Source organism: Lemur catta, chromosome 3 (genome assembly GCF_020740605.2).
Source record: "Lemur catta isolate mLemCat1 chromosome 3, mLemCat1.pri, whole genome shotgun sequence".
In the NCBI taxonomy this organism is placed as follows: domain Eukaryota; kingdom Metazoa; phylum Chordata; class Mammalia; order Primates; family Lemuridae; genus Lemur; species Lemur catta.
The window spans coordinates 8,633,668-8,645,823 of NC_059130.1; positions in this window are offsets into that span (position 1 = coordinate 8,633,668).

Genomic DNA, 12,156 nt, shown 5'->3' on the forward strand with positions numbered 1-12,156 from the left:
GTCCTCTGAATGTGTCCTTAAGAAAAAAGCATTGGCTATAGATTAAGACTGGACCACAATGCATATTTTAAAATGTCATGAAATGTCTTGGACTAGAATTTCATAAATGTCTCATGTATTTTATTCAACATCAAAATATAAACTAAATCTCATGATAGGTTTCATTAATAAACATTTCTGAGAATTAGCATCCTGACCTTTCCAATGGCCTTGTAATTAGCTCACTTTTTACCCAGAGAGAAAAGTAGAAGATGAATTGCAAAAGAAGATAGAGAATAAGAGACCACTGATGACAGTGTGGCAATAATGTAATGAATAACATAGGAGACAAAAGAGAAAAGAATGGAAAAGAGGAGGAAAAGGGGGAAGGAGGAGAGATTTGTATCAATCGCCCACTTCCTTTGCACCAAGCTCAGAACCAGAAATTACATAAGTTATCTCATGTAACCATCCTAACAACTCTGTGAGACAGATACCACATCCCCATTTTAGAAACTAGGGGATTGAAAAGACCACTGTAGTTGTCTGAATAAATATGTGGATGAAAGAAAGTAAATGTTCAAAACTGTTTCTGAATTTTCTGACCGAGTCAGATTATACCTGTCTTTTTCATTATTGTGTCTGCAATACCTACGGCATGGATGATAGCTAGGAAATACTATATTCAGTAAATATTTTTTCAATGAATTATGTCTTACACTGAAATTGAAAATATGTTTTGGGATAACTTTGAGCCTGGTGGAGATTGGGTTGTAAGAACTCTTGGTTTACTCTTGTTCCTTGAGCATCTTTATAGCTTGATTTAATTTTACTTGTGATTTAGTTTTGATATCCACAAAAGGAATAGAGTAAATCTATCTTTATTCTACATCAAGGGGATAACTATAAGAACAAACAAGGCAAAAAATAAAACTTGATTTTCCTGATATATATAAAGTATGTGAAAAACCTGGTGATTTCCTTGAGTGGATCCAGTTATGAGAGAGACAGACTTGCTGGATACAAATCTGGGTTCTACCACTCAATAGCTCTGTGGCTTTGGACATATTACTTAATCTTTCTGTAATTCAATTTCTCTTCTTACAACCTGGAAATTCTATTATCTCCCTCATACAGTGGTAGTGAATAAGCTATATTAGGCAAAACAGTTTGAATCACCACCCTAGTTGCGTGTAATAAGAAAAATCATTAAAAGTCTCTGAAACACTGAGGAATATGAGGAATAAATTAAATAACATATGTAATAAATGGCAATTCAGTTCAAGATGTATTTATTAGTACCTGTTATGTGAATTATATATTAAAACATAGATATACAAAAACAAATTGGACATCATCTCTGGCCTTAAGGAGCTTACCATCTAGTGGGAAAGAAAGACACCTAAATTATTTTAATACGAGGTTGTAAAGATTTTGGACATATCCTTACATAGGAAATTACAAGATGACAAAAGATAAATAGTTATTATGAGCTTGGTTGGATGTGATGGGTGAGGGACAGAATTCAATGGTAACTCCAAAATCAGAAGACCAATGATGGTCTTGGTTTACAGTGATGCTTTTTACAAAGCTATGGAATGTGGTGGGAAAAGGAAAACGTGGAAGACAAAATTATGAATTCTTTCAAGAAGAGCCTGTTAAATAGCAATATTTCTATAATCTAGGTGGAAGTGTGAAGCAGTAAGTTAGACTGCTTCTAGGGAAATTGAGGCTATATATTTCCTATTCAATATCTACATCCAGTATTTCTCTATCCAGTATCTACATTTGTCTCTCACATGCATAATGGAGAATTCTATCTAAGGAGACTAAGATTGAAAGTGAGAAGAGTAGTAGGCTGTGAGAATGGAATACAAGAAATCATCACAGTTTAAGTGGTATGCAGAAGAGATGTTCAGGAGAGAAACTTAGAAGTAGAAGTCAGGTGGTAAGAACATGACTGGTCCCATTGAAGCCAATTAGGAATTTCAAGACAGTCAAGACCTTATATATCCATCCAATAACATTCATTGCTATATGCCTTTATTCCAGGAATATAAAAGTAGTAATGTGTCCATTGTCTGTTTACCCTTGCAGGACAATTTCAGTCTGTTGGGCACAAAAGCCAAACTGCTGTGAGTTGCATTGTAAATGGAAAATTAGGAAGTAGGGACAAGGAGTGTAGACTACCTTTTCATGAAAAGAGAACAATAAGACTTTAACTACAAAGAGGTATAAACAAGGTCAAGATAGCCCAATTTAGGATGGGAGAGATCTAAGGACATTCAGGCAGAAACAACAACAACAACAAAAACAATAGAATGAAGAAGTTTGAGATGTTGAAGTGATAGTGGAAAAAGAGGTAGGTCAGAGGGGACAAGAGGAACTGAGTTCACAAGCAGCAGGACAGCTGGAAGGAGGAGGAGAGATACCTCACCTTCAAGAATAAAAAAGGCACATAGACACAGCCCAATTCCACTACCTGCCACTTAGAATTATGACAGACAATTTACCACATCAAATTTCTAATAATATTGTCTCACCAGATAGGGAAAGTAGTTTAAATAAAGGAAAGCAAGTAAAGCACAAGATCTTTCAATTAATATTAATATTAATGTTGGATTATAAGTGAAGATGGACAAGGTAATGGTGTGTGTGTGCGTGCGTGTGTGTGCGTGTACAATGGGGGAGAAAAGAAAAGAAAAGAGCTAAGAAAAACCCTACCTATTTCCACACATTTCTTTTCTTTTTTTTTTTTTTTTTTGAGACAGAGTCTCGCTCTGTTGCCCAGGCTAGAGTGCCGTGGTGTCAGTCCATCTCACAGCAACCTCAAACTCCTGGGCTTAAGCGATCCTCCTGCCTCAGCTTCCCAAGTAGCTGGGACTACAGGCATGCACCACCATGCCCAGCTAATTTTTTCTCCATATATTTTTAGTTGGCCAGATAATTCCTTTCTATTTTTAGTAGAGTCGGGGTCTCGCTCTTGCTCAGCCTGGTCTCGAACTCCTGACCTCAAGCAATCCACCTGCCTTGGCCTCCCAGAGTGCTAGGATTACAGGCATGAGCCACCACGCCCGGCCCACACATTTCTTGATGTTGTCAGTGAAATCTTTCTTCTTGCTCGTCCCCTTGTCCACATTCCTTGGGACAGAGCAGGGGTAGGAGGTAGACAAAACATGTGCTTCTAGAAATTTCGAAATTCAACTTAAAATTTGTTGATCATCTAGTTTGTTCAAAGCATTATATCAAGGGAGAGTGTTAAAAAGATAATTAAGGCAGATACCCAGGCCAATGAAGCACACAATTTACAAGGGCAGAGAAGTAAACACATAAACACCTAAAAGAGTAAATATATAGTCACTTAAAGTTGCACCTTTAACCTCTTAAATAGCTAAATAGAACCCAGCTATTTAAACACAATTCTCTACTTAAATACCTGAGATATTTGGAGCTCTTGAAATGTCATTTGATGTGTAGATACATTCGACATACATTAAAGAAGTAACCTAAGAGGTTTGTCAGACCAGAGGAAGTGTGATTTGCCAACCTGGGAGAGGGTGACGGAAGCCATTGGAATGATTTATTGATAAGTGGTGATGTGCAGTTGTAGTTTAAAGGACTGAGTCAGCTCCTAATAAGAAAAAATTTCATTCCAAGGGTATCCTGCATTTTTTAAATTTATTTCACAAAATAGGGTGTAGGTAGGAAGAATCGCTTTCCTTAAAATAAGAACTTTTACAAAGTGAAAAACATGAAATTAGATAATACAGCATGAATAAGATAACCTAGGAAGTTCTTCACTTGCAACTTTGAAATCTTGGTAATATGCCTGGCCTTGGCAGAGCTATTTATGCAAAAATGCAAAAGATTATCTTTCTCACATGGTATTCTCTGCTGCTCAGACCTGTGGAAAACACAAGTTCTTCATTTGCAACTCTAAAATTTTCAGATTACTAAATAGTGGGCTTTACACTAGGCTCTGCAGTTCAGCAATGAAATATGTAGGAAAAATATTTATGTTTATAAGTGGAATCTCTTATTCAATATATCTTCAGAAATGATACAGTTTATTTCTAAACAAAATGATTTTTAAATGTATAATATTTAATTTAAAAGCTTACTTTAACCAAAGTTATACCTGTGAAGTGCCCAGGTATACTAAGTAAATAGTTTGAGTTTCAAAATTTTTTGCGAAAAACAAAGTGTTATTCAAAATAGAATCTGTGATTTTCAGCAGATCATGCAATAAAATAATCAACACAATAGAAGGCAGAAAGTACCAAAGTCAAAAGACTAAAAAATATAATTGAAAAAATTACAAATATATAAAGTATTTATATAATTCACCCATATACATCTAATGTATTATTTGTTGTTAAAGGTTTTGAACTCAGCATTTCTGTTAATTCATGAGAATCATATTTTCTGGATAGAAAGGTGTTCAGCAGGAAGCTTCCTCCCCTCCAGACAGATCTGTCTGGTGTCTACTGAATGTACAGCTACAAAGCAAAGCAAAGTTGAGAGTAACAACAACTGCTCTGGCCTCCATAGGACAATCCAGTTGGACTAGACTTATTGGAGAAATACCTCACCATTCACTTCACATTGATATCCAAAGAGCCTAACTTGACAGCTTGTCACGTAACAAAAATAGCTGGGAAAAGGAAGAGTGGCAACTCAGCGTCATAAGAGTATTGAGGCATACACATCTGGAGATACTTGGGGACCCCAAGAAAATTTAATCCAACTGTATCATCTTTTTCACAGTTTCTCTCCCTTACTTTTGTTTATTTGTAACTCTTCTTGCATTATCCAGACTTTTTTGGGCTGAATTTATATATACACATATATGTTGAACTCCTGCAACAAAATCATTGTTTTTATTTCTATTTAGAGCTATTTGAAATGAACTCAATTGGCCTAAATCAATTTGGCTTGTCCTTAAGACCTGTGGATTAAGTGCATCTTTTTCTGAAGTCATTCCAGGTACAGGTAATGGACAAAAAATCATTCTGTGTCTTAATCCTATTATGCTGTACATCAATACATTCAAATTCAGGTAGAATATATAATTAAATATCACAAATAAATATTTATAGGGAGACTGGCTGGTATGCTGAACAAACTTTATAATGTTTAAGCTAAAGGGGGACATTCAAACAAATTCAAGTGTAAGTTTAATGAGAATAATAACAAACGGTTTTCTATTTATTACTGATATTTCTTATCCCCAGGACAGTGGCAGTAACAAGTTTAAGTGCATTTATGTGTGAGTGTGTGTACATGCATGTGTATGTTGAAAGGCAGGGGGATTTATTATAGTTGATCCAGCGTGAAGTCTTATAAGAGAGGAAATTATCCATACTCTTTCAAATAAATCTTTCTGTGTAAGTAGTGGAATAAATCGTAATGAGTGCTTATCATAGATCATTACTTAAAAGCAGATCTTCTTATCTGCTTCTGTTTAATACATCTCTCTCATTTCCTGGAGAAACTTGAATGCCTACGACTTGCATTTCATGGTCACTTCCCATTAGATAATACTAACAAAGAAATGCTTCCTTCTCGTATGTGAGAAAATAAGAAGCATAGGCTCACATGCCGCAGAAAAAAAAATCCTCCATCACAATTAATTCTAAATCATTCTAAAATCAAGTAAATGCTGATGTGTATTTCTAACACTTCCTACGGTACTAAATGCATGGATTGGAACAGTAGTGTGACCTTCTGATGAAAAAAGGAATTGAAAGCACAAATTCTGAGATGCAGTCAGTACTATATTGAGGAATTTTTGCACTAGAGCCAGTGTTGAACTCCAGAACAAAGGTGATGGAATAGGGTCCAGGAAACAGGCAAAGGTAGGGAAGGATCTGACAAAGAATGGCAAAGAATAACAAACTAGAAAAGGCAAGCATACACACACACACACACACACACATACATACCCCTTGATTCCCGAACACAGACCCAAGAAGAGCAAGATATTTTCAAGCTGTATGTGTATATTCCCACTCCATCCCTCTAGAACATCCTTTCCTAACTGGATCTTAGCCTCTTTCTTGCCTGATTCCCCTTCAGATTATATATAACCCTTTTCCTATCACGCATATATTTATATTCATTCCTACACCTGGTACAGATTATGTTAGCATAGCCATCTGGAATTCTAAGAGTGTAGGCCCCGTGACCACAGATGCTTCACAATAAAAAAGGGGAATGAGACTTCAATAACGTAGCAGGCACTATTCCAAGAGCAAGGAGGGCAGTGGGGTTGGGAGCTGGAAGGCTGGGTTAGCACTGCCTATCTCACGGCACCTTAGCTGTTCTTGCTTCAGAGTCGAATTTTCTTCCCATTTCAACATCAAGTAGCTGAAACAGGCTTAAGCCAGTTTTTCTGTTCTGGCTGCTGAGCCAAAAGGACAGAAAATCATTACAGGGAAAACATTTCTAGCAAAGGTCACTTTAATAGAAAATTACATCAATCACCTTGAAGAAAAAAAAAAAAATTTCAATGGATGTCATCCGTCCATGGGATAACATCCGTTTTAGTTTCTGACTTGAGTTTTTAAAAGTTAGACTAACTTTTAGAAAAAACACATTAAAAATTAACCATGACTTCCATAGTGATTTCAATCTTTTGAAAAAGAAGAGATGGTTATTAGCTATTTCATATCAGAAGCTAAATGGTTATCTACTTAGAAGAGGAAGAGACTTTTTTTTTTTTAGTGTACTCCCACTGGAATGCTAAAAGGAGCAAATTTTTCTGAGTAAGAAGATCAAGTGTTTACTCCTTAGCATATTTTCTTACATGATTGAATTTTGGCAGATACATATGCAACTTAAAGATAGTGATAAATTTTTTTTTACTGTGTATTTTAAGTATATGCCATTTACTTCTTAAATATGTCTTAATTACTTTGTTGTATGTATATGTAGAAGTAAGAAAGAAAAAGAAAGAAAAAAAGAAAGAAAAAGGAAGGAAGGAAGGAAGGAATGAAAGAAGGAAAGAAGGAAGGAAGAAAGGAGGAAGGAAGGAAGGAAAGGAGAGAGGGAGGGAAAAAGAGAAGAAGGAGGGAACTAAAATTTAGAAGAGGCAAGTAAATTACCTGTACAAATTGTTGCAGTTGTTTCCAGTTTTCCTTCCACCCTGCAAGAAGGGCTGCCTGGAGTTGGCCAGCTTGAAATGCCCACAGTTCAAGCCAGACTCTTTTCCACTTTTAGCCCCCCAACGTTTTTGTTCTATACAGTGGCTGATGTTGTTCTCAGACAATAGGCTAAACAGGCCAAAGCCACTTCTTATAAAGTGTGGCTGAAATGGTTTCTCAATCATCTTCTATCAAAAATTATGCAGAATATTAAAGACTCATATTAACTGTAGGTTCATCATGTAGCCAAATGTCTGTAAATGATTCTATCTGAACGATTAGCCTTAAGAGGCCTAAGTGCTCCTGGATCTCAAATAACACACAAATTCCCAGTCTCTGATCCTTCCTTTTCCCTTACAGGTAACTGAAGTACAAAGTCTATGCACCACAACTGGGAAAGCACTCGTTTGAACTCTAAGAACAGCATCTATGTGCCTTACGGCAGGGGTTCTTATAAAGTGTGGTCCTAAGACTAGCAGAATCAGCATCACCTGAGAAGACTTCAGGCTTCGTCTCAGACTTACTGAGTCAGCTGTGTGTTAGCAAGTTTGCCAGGTGATTTGGATGAACACTAAAGTCTGAGACTCTCTGCCCTATTGGAATCAAATAGAGAATGGATTCCACCTTTCTCTTTTCTACCCAATAGCCCTGATCCCCTGGGCCTGATGAAAATCAAAGAGATTCTTTAACGAAATGTGCTGGAAGAAATGGCTAAAGATTCTGGCACTCACCTAAAAGTTTTATTTCATTGGCATAGCTGCTTTTGTTTCCCAAGGCCAGGTTCAGGAAAATCAGCAGGTAAATGGCCCTCAGAGGCATGCCCCTATCAGACCTTAAGGGATTCACTCTGTGCAGTAAGTCTATGTTTCACAGAGACCTGGAAGTATATTAATCATTATCATCTGGCAGGATATAAATTGAGCTGGGTGGGCTGTTTGACCACGATAATTGACATTGCTTCCTCACAGCCTTACCAGAATAAGCCTGAATAAGAGAAGGTAAAATGAAGGCAACTTGGTGGTGTTTTCCCAAGAATGACCTGTCTCTCGTATTCTCACCATAATGTTTTTGTCTGTGTGTTTTGTGATCAGGAGGGTCAAGCCAGAACAGGTGAGTTTATCTTTCTATTATTATGAAGAGACAAAGACAATTGGTGATAATCACAACCTCTTAGAATTTACTAGTTACAAATCTGCTCAGTTGGAATGGTTTTCTGACAATTTCTGCTTTGTTTGTAAACTTACATAGTTTGTATTGCATGTCTCGTTTCTACTTTACCCGTCACGGAGATCCTTGCATAGAAGAGGGGGTCATTGCGTCAATTCTTAGAAAACTTGCTCAAAATGTCTTCTCTTTAATATTTGGTTATTTCTCTTCTCTATATTTTTATGCTTTAACTAGCTTACCTAAATGTCTTATGCTATTATTTTAGGTCAATAGGCAAATGTACCAAAAAGGCTTAGAAGAATAATAGCATATACACCAAAAGAAACACTTCCGTTCCAGTATTTTTTTATGTTGAAAAGAATGAAAAATACTGTTGATAAATCTTAATGCCAGAGAGTTATTGTAATATGTGTTGTGGTAGGACTGTATTGGTTTCTCTGAAATTTAGAAAACTATGTTTCAGGCTGCCAAATTGAACAATATTACTCCCCAAACTAGCTTCTGTTTTTAAATATATTTACCAGAATCAGGAAGGCAACAAAACATTTGAATTCCAAACAAAATGGAAATTCCACTGTGGGAACCAAAGGAGATTCAGAGCTTTGGCTTCCTTTTCTCTTGGGGTCTAACCTAATACCACCTTCATTCCTACTGCTAAGAAGGGAAGGAATTATGAGGACTACAGGATGCCTTCTGATCTTGACTTATTTTCAACTAGCAGACATCTAAAGACTTTGCAAAGATGGTTCCTTACAGATATTTAAACTTGATGTGCAAAGATTCACTCTTATTGGCCTCATGGTGGAAACACTGATACTTAGGGTGGGTTGTCCACTTTCCAGATTCCTTCCAAGGCTCCTAAAATCCAAATGTGTAGGGCAGAGATGATAAGTGGTATTTATGAATGTTGGACAAATCTTCTCACTAAACAGATAGCTGAAGACTTTAACCCGTAGGTAGACGGGGAGTTCTAGCACCAGTCTTTTCCAGCTGTTAACTTATGCGTATGTGAGCTTATAAACATGGTCTGGCTTCAGGTGAGCTCAATTTTCAGTTTTGAGCAATATGTCATAAATACTGGATTTTGTCCTTTAACAATTTAGGTAGCTCTATTTTCTGGAAAATAGGCTTACCAAAATCATTTTGGCGTTTCAGTCATGTCAAAACAACTGCCAGAATAACTCAGTGTTCTCCCTTCATCAAGGGATAATACTAGCAATCAGACCCACTGGAAGGCCTTAGCACATCCCTGTGTTCAGTGAGACTCCATTGCAATTCTTTCTAGCATAACTTCAAAATGTAAAGAGGAAACCTCTCTCCAGTGGAAATACCCATAATCTTAATATAAGTGATGTGTGCTTTTCTTTCCTCTCCACCCAACCACCGATGCCTTTGGGGAAATTAGATAGCATGAGAAAATAGCTATCAGCTGAACATTAGACTACTTACCTTGACATTAGATAAAAGATTGCATTATCTAAGAAAGAAACTTTCATTCCATGGGGAAATTTAATGTCCTTACCACTCCTGGGCAATCAAGCATTAGAATTTAAAATGCAGTGTTCCAACAAAGGACCCTTCACTTGCCTTGAAATTCTACTGTGAAACATCTATATGTAAAAATAAGTGAATGTTTTTAATAAGTTTAGTTGAACGAGGCCATACTCTTTGCTTCTTCTCTGATTTTCTCAGTCTTGTGCCCTAGCTCTTGAGAACCACATTTGGAAAAGAAAATTCATGAGAATAGACTTTCTAAGTGTCGCCAGGTCCCATTTAGAAACAAACGGAAAGTAAAATCATTATGGTTACTCAATAATCCTAGTGCAGTTAGATAATATTTTGAGATATTATTCTTTTTCTGTCCTGTGTTATTTCCCTTTTGTTCCCTTGCATTTTGGCAGTTAGCTAGTGCTGTTCCATATTGCCTTAGGTTATGTACATGATAAGTCAGGAGGTTGAAGTAACATTCTAAAGTTCTTAGGTTTTGTTTCTAAAACTTTAATCCCATACCAAAAGCAATATGAGGAAGATGACAGTGGTTAAAATTGGACCCCAGAGTCAGCAAGTCTCCATTCAAAGACTCACTTTGCCATTTAACAGCTATGTGACCTTGAGAAAATTATTTAACTCTGTTCCTCAGTTTTTTATCTGCTAAAAAAAATGATAGTATTTATCTCAAAAAGTTATTTTAATATTCAGTGAGATACTATATGTAAAGTGGTTAAATCATACTTTAAAAGTAATGAGAATAATTACACTTATTGAGCACTTATTGCATGTCACTCTTCTAAGATACATAGTAATTAATTTAATGCACATGTGAACACTTTGCTATGTATCTAAAACTACCATGACCACAACGACCATCATCATTATCATCCTAAAACAGATGAGGAAACAATGGCATACCACAGTTGGTTTGCTGTGGGTTTGATGGAGTTGGCTGAGGTCGGGTACTTGATTTCATATTGCAGGTTGAATTCAAGATCGCTCCAAGGGTTTCTTTTTTCGCCTTGGAATAGTTGCCCCCTGAACCCTGTACTTCCAATGATGAATCACAAGAATGCATGAGGAAAAGCGATACCTCAATAGCACATTTAAAGTCTCTGCTTGTGTCCCATCACCATGGAGACCAGTGTCAAAGGGTAAGGAAGTAACCTCTGATCACCATCAAGCCCAAACAAGGGTAGGGAAGTTAAATGTTAATGAGAAAGAAAAGTGAGAATTGAAAGCATTAATCTAATCTACCATAACATTGTAGTCTAACAGAAAAATTAGATATGCAAAGGGATATTTATAATATGATATAGTGGAGTCACATTTATGGTGAGGGTGAAAGTATTTTAAGTCTGTGAGTCAGAGAAAAAATGTATATACTTAAAAATTTCCAAAAAAAACCCTTTAGGAAGACACCTCATTGATGATCGAGTTTTGCATTAAATCCTATTCTGTCAGGTTTTCATCAGTGTTGGGATAGATCATTGTTTCATTGGTTGATCATCAAATCAAGCATAAATCTGCATGTGGGGGTCATGTTGACCTCAGCGTGACGGTAAGATTTCACTTCCTGAAAGGTAGGTGCTTGAAAGCAACCGAGGGAACCAGTGTAGCAATTCATGCTCATTCAGAACATCTGCTTTGAATGGAACAGGCTAAGACTGGAGAGTAAAAAATCATCCTTTATTTAAAATTTCTCTTTTTCTTTCTCTCCAAACCATCCATGCACATTTGGTTGAATTTGTCTTATTAAGTGAATGTTTAATGCAATTGCTAGAGGCACTGGAAGAAGAAATAACTATGACCTGTACTACAAATCCTTCCTGGAAGAGAAAAAGGTTTCTCAGTGAATGCCTACAATGATAAGACACTAGGCTGGCATACAGGAATGATAATTTAGCTGAAACTTAAAAAATGGTTGGAATTTAAACAGACAGCTATGGAGGAAGGGTATTCCAGGTGGAGAGAACAGTTTGAGCAAATGCACAGAGGCAGGAAAATTAAACAACTGAGACTAATCCCAATTTATAATAAGCTGAAGAATAAAAGTCAAGAATCAATTACCAGGGGGTTATTTTTACTGAAATATGTAATGTCATTCACAGCTGATATTTACAATGGTAGAATGCTATTAGCAAAGGAATTTGTTTAAACAATCATTAGCCCAAATTCTCTTTAATTTTCAAAATAACAGTTTTAAAAACGGTTTAGGAAATTATTCTCAAAATAATACCTTCTTCTAAAAAATGTACTTTGAGCTGCTGTAAAACCTGAAAATGTGTCATTTATTTAAATCACAAGTACATTTATTGAACAAAAGATAATATTCCAACAATAAATTGGCACTTTAGAAAAAAAAAATCAAGTT